Raw genomic sequence first — 13616 nt, 5'->3', positions numbered from 1 at the left:
AAAATTAGTCGGGGCTAGAACTGCAGTGAAGAGTCAAGTACAAAGCTGAAACCTGCTACAAACAGCCTTCCATCAAGGGTGTCAAGTATGGTGTCATTATCATTAAATGGTGACGGAGAACATTTCTTGCAAGCTTGAGAACATTCATACTGGACACGACTAAGCCTTGTGTGTGATGCATTGGTTCCCAATCAGGTGCAAACAATGAAGCGCTGCTTTTATTAAAACTGCTTACATGAAAGGAAAGGTGTGTTATGCACTAAATAGGGCTACAAACGCTGTATTATATATATTAGGACAGACGATTACTTTTAGGGCTCGTTTTCTCTGCGAGACAATATATATATATATATATATATATATATATAATATAATATATATATATATATATCCAGATTTCCAAATACTAGCTTGCACACAACCTCGATGAGGTCCGTGTAGATTGTTTAGGTAACAGCCTTTGAATAAGCATGCGATCAAGCAGTATTCAGGAGCGAATTAAGGAACTGGATCACTGACTGCAATGAACTGCAGAGAATTTCCCCATTCTATGAAGGCAAACTGTACTTTTTCCCTTTTCTAATTCTCAATGTAGGAGCTAATCAGTTCACCTAGCCGTTATCACTACCTTACAGGGGCCCCGCAACACTTTTTGAGCAGGGTCAGAAAGCGCTGCCATAGGTAGTCGAGGCTCCCGAGAAAACACAAGCCAAATATTATAGCGCAGCACGAGCCCTGGATTGTACAATAAATTCTCAAGTCACCTAAACATTGCTCCCTATTCTCTCGACAAATGATGTGTTAGTCCACAATCATAGCGTGTTGTGCACAGTTCCGCCATTGGCTGATTTGAGCATGGCGCTTATCCCAACTAAACTTTGGCATGCTAGGGAAAGAGACAACAAGCAAGCGCACACAGCTAAACAAATAAAAACAGAACGACAGCTGCGACATACCACGAAAACAACGCTAACAAATGCACAGTACTACAAAAGGGCACGCTAAACTAAGCTTATCATGGCTACTCTGGCAGCTACAAACCATTACATCGAGGAAACGAAGCAGAAGTAATGATGTCGATATTACCGAGGCATGCACGGCGATACAGACCTGTGCGTTTAGGAAAACGCGACTGCGAAAATAAACAAAAACCTTTATTCACGCATTACACAACGGCCTTCTTCTTGTTGTTGTTGTGTTGTGTTGTTGTTGTTGTTGTTGTTGTCCTCTGGCTTGGACTCATACCCAATGCAGGGGATTGGCCGAGTAGAGGGTGAATTTTGCTAAAATTATCTTCAGGGTGTCGTTCGTAGAAGCTATTATTAACTAATATACTGAATTGATGTTTCAATTATTGGTAATGAAATATTTACTCAGGCAGAATTAGATAGATATTCTTTGAGGCTGTCGAATGAATTCCTCAATGGCGAAGAAAACATCCCTGTGGCTGTATCCCAGAGTGGTGGCCCCAAAAGAAAGTATAACCGACTCCGATACTTCCAGGCCCAACTTTCGAAGAGGTGGTTCTATGATTTTTTTCCTCAATGTCGTGAACCGTCGACAGGATAAAAAGAAATGATCGATTGTTTCCTCCTGATTGCAGAAGAGGCACAGTGGGGAAATCGCTAAACCTGCTCTATGTAAGTAAAAGTTGAGGGAGCTACGCGCAACGAAATTCGTCATGACTTTTATCTGAGGAGGCGAAAGTATCCGCCACCGCACAGTAAACTGAACAGGCCTCAGGCATTGACGCTCAGACTCCTGCAGGTCGGGGCATATCCCAGTCCCGCACTCTTGCACAAAATTTACCCAGAAATTCAGACTCAAACACGTGCGCGCTTTGCTCAGACTTTGCCAGCTTAGATCATATGCTCTGGCGGTGCCCTGCGTTACGGGTTCAAAACGTTTACATCGTCAAAGTGGGATGCTGCGCTACGCAGTACGGATTTCAGGACGCAGCTATGGGCAGTCCAACGGGCCCACGGACGTGGCGGACAGGTTAGGCCTATCTGTCCCGACGTGGGAGCGGCCCGCTACGTGCTAGTTCACGCCCCGACGGACCTAAATAAAGTTTTTCCATACCATACCATACCATACTTCCATTACTCTTGACGTGGATAAATCACTGCGCCAGGAAACCATAAGAGAACGTACCTTTGCTGGCCAAGGCCACTGCCGGGGCGGACAGGGTTCAGAAATTCTTCCACGGTTCTTGTTGTACGCGACACAGCACCCAACAGTGGTCTACGTCCACGCCAGACGACCACCGGTATGAACTATGGGTTTAGGAAAACGCGACTGCGAAAAGAAACAAAAACCTTCATTCACGCATTACACAACGGCCTTATTCACTAAAGGGAAGCATAAGAGAACGTATGTATACGTACCTTTGCTGGCCAATGGCCCACTGCCGAGGCGACCAGAGCTTGAAGAACTCTCCTACCGTTCTTGTTGCACGCGATACAGCCAGAGAACATCTACCACACAACACCCAACAGCGGTCAACGTAAGTACACATACGTCAGATAAAAGCGGCGGACTAACGTCGCTGCTGGCAGCGTTGGCCCCTGCAGGACCAAACCTCAAGTCCAAACCACAACTGGTCCAAACATGTGGCGCCATGTGCGTACATGTGCGAAAGAAAACGTGATGGCGATGGCGGTGATGGGGACGACGTCGACGCGTGTCACAACCATGGTCACAACTTAGTGAAATAGTATGTACAAATTCATGCTTTATATTGCCGCTAATTTTAATTAAAAGTAACTGTACTAAGTTTTCACAAAAGTAATAATTTTTTTGTACGAATCATGGCGGCCATGACGTATTTTGCGTTGCAAACGGAAGTAAGCATAGCCTTTGAGACTTAAAATGTAGGCTTCAAGATGTGGGCCGGGATCAACAATATCACTCTCCCGTTAGAACGGGCGTCCGTAGATGCCAGATAACATCACAAAAAACACAAATAAATGCACCGATGGTACAGTGCACAACTCATACCGTACCGACAGACACGGCGCCTTGCGGCGCAGAGCCGCAAACCACGGTGCAAGGAGCATGGCCTCCGAGATTGGCAGGCGCGTGCACCGCCGGTTAATGTCGGAGGCCACGCAGAAAGGAAAACCAAAAAGGGACGGGGGAAAAAAACCGCGAGCCGCTTAGAGGTGGGGGAACACGCAGCGCGTGCCTTTGGCAGCGTTGAGGAGCAGACGACAGCGATGTTTTCATCAGCAAACGCCCAATTTATTCCGTTCTTTTTCTTTCTCTTTTGTTGCATCCGTTTCTGCGGGCTAACGCGAGGAATCAATGCCAGACTTCAGTGGATGCGCCGATCTATATATAGTGTCGTTGAAACATTCTTTGATTATTTCTAATCCCTTGAAGGTCGGCGTTTTGTGAAAAATAAGCACAAATGTGCACCGTCTGTCACTGACGTCCAAAATGCGTCCATCGTTCACACAGCGTACATATGCATTGTACGTCCGTTACAATAAGCCTTTGTATATATTTTAGACGTCCACATTGCGCAAAGCGAAAATTGGACATCTTTCAGACGCAAATAAGACATCTTCTTTCGTCCTAGATGTTTGGATTATACCGCTACGTACCATGGACATTCGTGGTTTACTGGGCTACACTGTAAAAGTTCACCGTAGTTTTACGGTGAAAGCACTGGCAGCTGATGCTGCCAGACTTTTACCGTAAAAAAACTGCGACCCGTATTCAAGTTTACGGCATGCATGCCGTGTATATAATGATATCGTGTAGAAAAAATCTGGCCACTGTTTTTTTCACTCCACAATACTTTCTCCAGTAAAAATAACCACAGCCCGTAAAATCTACGTTGCACCAATTTCGTGTTATCTAGTGTTTAAGCCGTTAAATGTACGGTGGTTACACGGTATATTCATCGTTACACGGTGGCGTGTAAAACACGGTGGTGTGTAAATACATCGTTAGACAATGCTGTGTAAAACCACCAGCAGCACATTTTCTCGTGTTGTAGCAGACTGTAAAATATGGAGTGCACTGTGAAACATGCATACCAACATTTTCTGACTTTCTAGCCTCTAGGCCGTAATATATGACGTACCCTGTGAAATTAGCACAACGACATTTTGCTGGTTTTCTAGGTTTTCAGTGCAAAATGAAGACTAACATCCCTTTTGCGTATAGGCAACTGTCTACCCATACTACTGGAACGTAACTCATGCAGATTTGTCAACTTAGGTGACTTGTAATGTACACAAAAGATATTCTCGAGCTTCAATGCCCACGCTATTTCATGGTGTGAAATTCATTCGACCTGATTAACACAGTTGCAGCGCTGCATGCTGTTTTTCTACTATGCAGCCACGTATGGCACTCTGACTAAGCCTAAAAACTGCATGCTTGGATTGGGACACTGCTGTAATATGGGAAGTGTAACTATGCTGTGCAGGAAGACAATGCAGTGGAAATGGGCAATACTGCTATTTATTAAAGTTCTCCACACACCTGGATTCTGCATTTGGCATATGTCCATTCCAGGCACAATAAATAACTTTATCATAATCTCTGTAACAGTTTGATCCATCTTGTACTTTTTTAGGTGTTGAAAAATCTGCAAAAAAGAAAAGAGCGTAAGACAATACAATATACTGCTCTTCGTGGAGAGACTATATAACACTACCTACGATGTGACTCTTAGGCTATGGAGGTTTAAATTAGAGTATATTCAGGCTGTTAGCATATAATGAGCGGCCACAGCAGAATGCAGCATTGAAATAGTGGAGTGATTTCAGACATAGATCTTCTCACGGCACCTTTATATGAAAGAAGAAATCGGTTATAAAGAGACAGTTGTCTTAGTACCTCAGTCCGTGCTTTACTTCTATCATCAGCTTAAAGATGTCTACTCTGAACAAGGCATCTCGAACTTTCCTTCTATTAACCCTTACCTAGTAGTTGCACCAGCCTCAGCGCCCTAGATTTATTAATTTCAGCCTCCCATGTCCTTTTGTCACCACTACAGCACTTGCTATTGCTTCAAATCCACAGCTTCATCCAAAGTGAAGACCTGTTTCTTTTTTTACACTTGATGCACTGCCCATTCATATATTCTATTTAGTTTCAGCAACAACATCATTACTAGTATTTATTTCATAGTTTATTCTGTTCTCTCCCGGCCCTTTCATGTTAATCTTTCATTTAATCTCAACCTCATCTATTATCCTGTCCTATATGGGTGAGTAGTGGCAAGCTTTCGTCCTGACAGATACTGGAAAGCCGCGACTATGAGTACCAGCGAAGTGTATTTCACGCGATTCTTAGCTTCTCAATTGTTTCCCTCTTATTGGTTGAGTTAATGGTAACTCCATAGCCAAGCAAATGAACTTATTTATCAGTTCTATTCTTTCACGTCTTATGGTTAACTGATGTTCTGTTCCTTACCAGTTGAACATTAGGTTTTCTTCCAACTCCTTGTTAGGTCCACCCTAGTGCTTCACTTTTTTTGTTTCACCATCATCCTCTGAAGTTGTCTCGTGATTAAAAAAATAAAACGTTATCATCACAAAATTTCAAATCGCTAAATAATTCACTACAAATTTTTACTTAAAAAACTCTCCAATTCCATTTCTCTGATGCCTCCTGTAAGCACACAAAGAATACCATTGTATAGGTAGTCGCTCTATACTAGACACTTTTTCAAGGAGAACTTAGCTTGGGGCACAGTCAGAATAGATATTTGACATATGCTTCATCTGCAGTCAAGTTGCAAAAAGATGACCCCCTATTTACATTTCATGGACCACAAAGCATTTTACCTCCTAAACAGGTAACGCAGCTGCTCTCAGGTCACTCCGCATCAACTACTGTCAACTTCTGATGCGTGTAATGAAATGGAAGTAGGTGGACTGATGCTAACAAGACTGTGTGAAATTAAATTTATCAATAAGAGGTAAAAAACTAATGAAGCTAGGGAAGCTACCCAGATGACAAAGTAATCGATGCGCCCATCAGTAATCTGAGTATAAAAGCCATAAGGAGAATGTCCGAGAACAAAATGGCACAGGCTTACTTAGTTTATCCCTCACGGTTTCTATGTTCCTCTAAGCCAGCATTTTCCTCGCTTTGACTGGAGGTGTCTTCATAGCAACATTGACGAGCAAAATAGTTTTAGGCAAGGTTGCATTTGCAACATTGTGCATCCATACAGAACTCCTTGAAAATGCACAAGTGGCATCTCCGGCGGAAGCTACTCGGGCATAGAGCGAACCAAGCTGCCCAAAAATTGTGTTTAGATTGTTGGCTTTATTTTTGTGCACTTATAAAGCTAGACTTTAGCCAGAAGTTTGAACATGTGAAGTTCATTTGCTGTAGCAGTAGGATGGACAACTGCTATGGTCCGTTGTATTCAATACTTCAACCTCAAGAAAAGAGCAGTCAGGAATTGTAATACTCACGTAAACATTCCATTCAGAATCCATGATTTTTTCGTCAAACTGAATATTTTTGGGTTCTCTTTCCTTGCTTTTTTTCTCAGCCTTGCTTCCATGGTCTGGGTTAATACCAAAAGTGCCCTGTGCAAAAGCAGGAAAAAAACAATGCTAAATATTGCAGTAATGAAGCTGCTCATGAGCTTGTACCCAGATTTGTAGTAATTTCCAAAATATATTAAAAAGTTATGCAGGTCCTAAATGTTGAAATTCGGTGTCTCAAGGCTATCCATAAATGTTGTTTATACAGATATTTCTCCTTCTTAGAAATCACCCAATCTAACATAAATGTTAACCACTAATCCGCAGCAAAGTTTCACTGTACTAGTATTGATTTTATGCTGCAGCACTGACTTAGTGATTTAAGCATCTGCCTCACATGCGGATGGTGCGAGGTTCGATCCCCGGGGCGGCTGGGCGTCCGCCAGTGATGCAATGGGTACAAGCTTCCCCTGGCCTGCTGCTCGGCATATCTGCGGTATATTTGGGAACACTTGGAAAATAGGTCTTATATGTCACATTGAGTTCAGAAACATATCATGAGCCATGGTCCTCTTTGGCCAAGGTTGCCTTTGCACCAATAAATTCTTCGTCATCCGCGGCAGCATTATACTCCTGCCACGCCGCTGACTAGTTGCGCGCACGCTCACTCGCACCATCTGCCAACTTTAATTTGAGGATGAAAAGACCTTCAGAAGAAGTGCTACAGGATGGTAGGGCGTCATATTTGGACGTTAAACCTCCGACACCCCTCAATAAAGGCATAATCATTAATATTTAAAAAAAAAGTCGTCTCTTTACTGCAACAGCCTATGAGATAGCATTCAGGGCACGTAGTACATATTTATACACTAATACAACCCTGAGTATGTGGATTATGCGACTTTTGTAAAGACCTCATTTTTGTTTCAGCCCACGCTGAGAATTAGCATCGAGGATGAACGAGAAAGTACCGATGTTGGGTGCTTTAACTATGGAACACTGATTATATCTGGGAGCTTAAAAAAGGCACTCAGGGCAGAAAGTTGGCGTTCAATGGCAAATTAATGCGCCCTGAGATTGTTCTGTTACTAAAAATTGAATTTTTGTAAGCTAGAAAAGACAAACGTTTAGTCGAAACGTCACTATTACCGGCCATCTCACAGGTGGACTGCAATAATTGTGAATGTGGATCACAGACGGTTGCCAGGCTTTTACTGCCACTTATTTCAAAACAAAAGTCACGGGAACCATCCCCTCATATAAGTAATGAGTTTGAATCAAATCGGAGAGTTTAAATCAAATAGCAGGACAATGTTGTTGAACAATTCTCACAGTAAACACGTGTTTTGCGTTCAGACAAACGTCGTCAAAGTCAGAAAGAGACATAGGTGATTTTCACTGACAATGACTATGTGTTCTTAGAGCGGCGTTAAAGTTCCATCACCATAGGTACAGCAGGCTACTATTGGGAGGTGTTTTCAAGAGAAAATCTGTAGGATGCTTGCAGATACAACAGCAAGGACGAGACACCATCTTTGCAGATCTCTTGACACCACATTAAAGAAACAATGCTTATGTTAGCAGCTTTTTTTCTACAAAAAAGGAGATGAAAACGCTCTCCTGAATGATTTAAATACCCACCTTTGAACGAATTCCAAAGTAGACTACAATCTTTCAGCATAACAGACGTGAAAGGAAAAATAACTGGTGAATAACATGCAGAATACTGTAGTGACGTTCTCTAGCCGCTCCCAACACGTGGCGATCAACAAGAAGGTACTCCTCTGGGTTCCACAGGTCACCATCTAGGGTTAAGAGCACTGACAATGAAATGGCATTCTTAATAGTTCAAGTAGTTCCAGTTTTCATTTCAGCATGTATTGTGCAACTAAATGTCAGAAAAAAATGAAACTAGTGCTAATGAATTGGGCGTACTGACACAGCTCCTGTATCATGTGCTGATGCAACTGCAACAAAATGATGCTAAGTGGCTTCAAGTATGATTAGTTTTTATTTCAAGAATTTTCGTCACATTTTGGAACTTTGAAGAAACGCAACGTGTATTCCTCTGCTTAGTGTGCTAACAGAGGAGCTCACATTTTGCAATTATACAACCATCCAGTGCTGAAATACAAATGTATTTTGATAATCTAGGTTAAGTACAAAATAAATGAATTATTCAAGTCACAGCTTACAGTTGCAACCATTTTATTTGCTCTGCATGACTTCAACAACATCTCATCCAATCGACAAGCATCCAACAGTTAGGCATACGGGCATGCAGTTCGGAAAAATCGCCCTGCGAGCTGTCACATTAAAAAGCGTACATTCAAGGCGCAATACATGTAAAAAAACGACGCTAATGTCGCAGTTAACAGAATATGTACTAAGCGAAAGATACCATTTGACCTCTCTTTCACGGCAGCCTCGGAAAGTCAACGCGAACCAAGACAGTTCAGAACTCGAAGCCGTAGCGCAGCAAAACGCGCACACGTGGAAACTCAAACCTCCTTCAGCTGCTGCTCCAGAAAAAGCTATTAAACATAACTATACAGCATGAGGCAACAAATATTACAGCACTTCAACGAAGAAAAAAAAATGCTTCCGCAACTATCACCGTTTCATTCTGCTTTTCGTGATGGAAAGAGCGTGAACTCGACGAAACTGCAGCCTACCAAAGTGCGCATATGTGGGAACTTCAAAACACCTTACATTGCTGGCACGCAACACGCCGTTCACAATAACTACATACCTGTTGAATGTAGCGAATATTGACGGCGTGCTGTGTGTGGCCACCTTATAACTGTAAAGGCTCTGTTATACTCCGACGTGCGTTCGCGTCAGCCCGCGGCTGCGGGAGTTGGCGACGTCAGGTTCGTCACGTTACGTTGACGCGAGAACAGAGCACTCTATACTCCCACTTCCGCGACGCAGTACGCCGCCTTGACGCATGCGCATTTGAGTGCACTCGGCGTCCCTTCTTCACGAAGAGACGCAGACGGAGTGCAGTCTGGGTAACGTCACCGGCGCGGAATGCAGCATGTCGCATCTCGCGCCGGCTGCAGCCGGGGCGCGCTGACGGACGCCGGACGCGTCGGTAGCGCCGCGCGTCGGACTATAAACCTATAAAGTGCTGCGCGTTTGTTAGCGTAGCGTCGCTGTGCCGAGCGTGCGCGCGCGTCGACGTTACGCTGGAGTATATCAGCCCCTTAACTCTCGAAGGTTCATATTCATGCTTTCTTGCACTGGCACATACAAGGAAAATAATCGCGCACTAAGTCGGCGCGTACCCATGCAAGGCGAAGTATACAGCAGTGCATGCGGTGCAAACACAAAGCAAGACGTCTATTCAAGAAAGTCATGAGAGCAAGTGCACAAAATCCAGCCAGTGAAGTCAAATGGCTTTCTGATACTTCCAGAGCACACACATCATTCGCATGCATCACTGCGCGATTAAGTTTTGAGAAAAGATTGCGACGTACAGGCGCGTGCAAAAGTATACGGACCACGGGATCGCGTGGCAGAATGCATCGACGCGCCATCTACCGACGCTGTGCCTGCTGTCGAGAGCACCACTGAAGCAGCGGTGCGCATGCGCGTCCCTTCATTTCAGATGGCCTCTCATGTCGCTCTGTCTGACGTGGTTATGGCGCTCGTAGACAAAACGTCAACTGGGTGTCACTTTCGTTGCTCCATCTAATCTGCGCCGTTGTTTTACGAAGCGGCGGCGGCGGGGCCGGCTCAAGCGCCGTGCGCGCGTCGCTTTTTACACCGGTCAATCAGCCTAACTAAGCGTCGTAGTACCTAGTGAAGCCAAGCATACATGATGAAGTTTCTCAACCCAGCTCGTCTTTGCCGCTTTAAGCCATGTTAAGCCTAGATGTGCCTAGTTAAGTCAAAGTAAGTGTAGCCGAAACTGATTAAACCTAGTTGAGCACGGTATCTCGTATAAAGCCAAGCATAAGTAAGTTCATTTAAGCAAATCCTAATTAAGCTTAGCCTAGCTTGCCGTTTTCATATTAGGCCAAGTTGACCTTACATGAGCACAGTTGAGTCGAGGAAAGTATAGCCAAATCTAATTAAGCATAGTTTATCATGGTTTCACCCGATGTAGCCAAGCATATTAAGCATAAACAAGGCAAGCCTACTTGTGACCAATTAAGCCTAGTCGAATTCCCCATCAGCCCAATGAAGCCAAACTCAGGAGATTACCCTTGACAAAGCTGAGACTAATTAGGATCATTAAAGCCTAATTAGCGTTAATTGTGGTACTGATTAGGTTTACATGAAACCAAGCACACCCTAGGTACTCGAGTTTCACGTGGCCTAGGGGCTCACAGGTAATCAGCTTCGATTGCTTGAAAATAACACGATTAATTTAATTTGCTTAATTAAAGCTAATTACGCTCTGATTTATATTGGAAGTGCCATGCTCAAGTATGCCTGATCAGATTCATTTCTACATGTATTGACCCGGCCTAATTAGGTTAATTAGTTTAATTAACGTTGAGGAAATAGGTCACGTGAAACTGGAGTATCTAGGGTGTGCTTGGTTTGATATAAGCCTAATTAGTGTCATAATTAACGGTAATTAGGCTTTAATGGTTCTAATTAGCATCAGCTTGGTCAGGGGTAATCCTCCTGGGCTTGGCTTCATTGGGATGATGGGGAATTCGACTTCGCTTAATTGGTCACAAGTAGGCTTGCCTTGTTTATGCTTAATATGCTTGTCTATATCGGGTGAAACATGATAAACTATGCTTAATTAGATTTGGCTATACTTTCCTCGACTCAACTGCGCTCATGTAAAGTCAACTTGGCCTAACATGAAAATGGCAAGCTGGGCTAAACTCAATTAGGATTTCCTTAAATGAACTTACTTATGCTTGGCTTTATTACGAGATACCATGCTCAACTAGGTTTAATCAGTTTCGGCTACACTTACTTTGGCTTAACTAGGCACATCTAGGCTTAACATGGCTTAAAGCGGCAAAGACGAGCTGGGTTGAGAAACTTCATCATGTATGCTTGGCTTCACTAGGTACTACGACGCTTAGTTAGGCTGATTGACCGGTGTAAAAAGCGACGCGCGCACGGCGCTTGAGCCGGCCCCGCCGCCGCCGCTTCGTAAAACAACGGCGCAGATTAGATGGAGCAACGAAAGTGACACCCAGTTGACGTTTTGTCTACGAGCGCCATAACCACGTCAGACAGAGCGACATGAGAGGCCATCTGAAATGAAGGGACGCGCATGCGCACCGCTGCTTCAGTGGTGCTCTCGACAGCAGGCGCAGCGTCGGTAGATGGCGCGTCGATGCATTCTGCCACACGATCCCGTGGTCCGTATACTTTTGCACGCGCCTGTACCTGCAGCGGGAGTACAATACGTGGCCCAACGGATTCCAAACCAGCGCCGATAGCAGAGCCTTCGAAAATGGCGAGACTGGTGACGCATCGGGCGCCCAGCCGGCTGTTCCTTGCCGTATCTGCGCCGCTATGCGCATGCCCGGTTTCTCGCGAGTACCGTAACGCAAGGTGCGCCGGCGCGCCAAGCAGTCGTCGCAGCGTCCACGCGCGTGCATGAGCGGCGGGGAACGAAAGGCGAGCGCATGACGCCGCTCCTCCTCTTTTCTCTTTCCTTTCTTCTCTCCTAAAAGTCAATGCGCATGCGCGCGGCATGGTATACGGTGAGAATACCGTAGTTTACGTTTACGATGGCGACACCGCCTTTTTTACGCAATATTGCGCGTAAAAATAACGGTCTCTTTTTACAGTGTAAGCGCATTGCAAAGTGCACTTGGCGTTGTCCTAACGATAGAAAGTATTAAATCTCATGTGAATATAGCCTTTTAGCAGCTCGGTGGTAAAAAAAAAAGGCCCTCATGCACTTGCGCGTTGTGGTTAGGTGTGTAACTTCGGCACTGTGGTTTATAGGTTACGCGACGAGCTTTAGTTGTGTACGGTCCTGGTCCCACCACAAAGAAATATTTCTGTGAAGTCACGTCTGACACTTGGGTACTTAAATTGTCACCTAGAAAGAACAGAAAATGTAATGACATGGAAACCACAAAACTGAGTTGCCTTGCGCAATTTTAACTTGTGGCGAAATTTATACAAAACACCCGTGTACGCGTTAAAGAGTCCTGATGGTCAAAATTAATCTAAACGGCGTACTTTAGATTCATGTCGCAGTAACTTCACGCGAAGCCACATCTTTTTTTCTTTACATTATCTTGAGCGTTTATGTTGCGTTGTTATAGATTGACGGAAGGCAGCGGACATTATTCGTATGAAAAAATGTACTTTGGTCCCGTGAAATCGGATAAAGTTCCGTGCTGTACCTTTGCGTACTGTTACTGGAATAAAAACAAGCGTGTGCGTCTTAAACGTCTCCGTAGCGCTAAAGCGCTGTCAGCCACGTAGCTTTCCTCAGTAAACCTATCAACTGTCCTACATTTCATGGAGAACTGAATAAGAAATGCGGATGAATATTTGAGCACGCAGGGCACAAACTACTATTTGAACTTGGGGATATCCAGATGAACAAGAAGTAAATACTTAATTCAGTCGCGCTACATCAGTGCGTAGTAGGTGGAACACAAGCTAAACATGTACAAATAAAACAAGAAAACGTTATCCATTGCGAAAACGCCGACTGTTGCCGAAGGCGAGCAACCCGTTCGTTGACAGAATGCGCTTCTCTCACAAGTGATAGTAACGTTCGGCGCGCTTCGTGCATTAATTCGGGAATGAAGAACGCACATATTACCAGAAAGCTGCAGTCAACGCATTTTGTTTGCCGGAAATCGGGTCAGATCGCTCACAACGAAGCGCTGTTGTGTGCGTTTGTGTACGCGCCGGCAACCGCCTATCCACACTTGCGCGGCGACGGTGCTGCCACCTGTAGCCCTGTCTCGCGGCGAATAGCAGTGGACGGCACTGTACATCTCTTGGTCGAGTCAGTGCACGGACTCTGTGAGTAATTTGTGGCCTTCCTACGCAGTTCGTATTTGGAAGCACAACTATGGGTAGTCCAATGGCCCAGCGACCTGGCGGAGAGGCTAGGCCTGTCTGTCCCGACGTGAGAGCGGCCCGCTACGTGCTAGTTCACGCCCCGATGGACCTAAATAAAATTATTCCACTCCATTCCAAGCG

The 13616-nt window shown here is 44.6% G+C and overlaps 1 long non-coding RNA gene across 5 annotated transcripts; it reads right to left on the bottom strand.

The window, feature by feature from the left end:
• Positions 1-4458: 4458 nt before the first annotated feature.
• LOC119379403 (uncharacterized) lies at positions 4459-11979 on the bottom strand. 5 transcript variants are annotated; one of them, XR_005181160.2, is made up of 5 exons: positions 11829-11979; positions 8103-8266; positions 6447-6563; positions 5434-5522; positions 4459-4603 (listed from the first exon to the last, which is right to left on the bottom strand). It is a non-coding gene; the product is annotated as an uncharacterized LOC119379403 (long non-coding RNA). The 5 variants fall into 5 exon arrangements; XR_005181159.2 differs by having other exon boundaries at positions 5434-5512; positions 11829-11978; XR_007414863.1 differs by lacking the exon at positions 11829-11979 and adding an exon at positions 9214-9342 and having other exon boundaries at positions 5434-5512.
• Between the last annotated feature and the right edge of the window lie 1637 nt (positions 11980-13616).

Source organism: Rhipicephalus sanguineus, chromosome 1 (assembly GCF_013339695.2).
Source record: "Rhipicephalus sanguineus isolate Rsan-2018 chromosome 1, BIME_Rsan_1.4, whole genome shotgun sequence".
NCBI lineage: Eukaryota > Metazoa > Arthropoda > Arachnida > Ixodida > Ixodidae > Rhipicephalus > Rhipicephalus sanguineus.
This window is presented reverse-complemented; position numbering and strand designations above follow the sequence as displayed.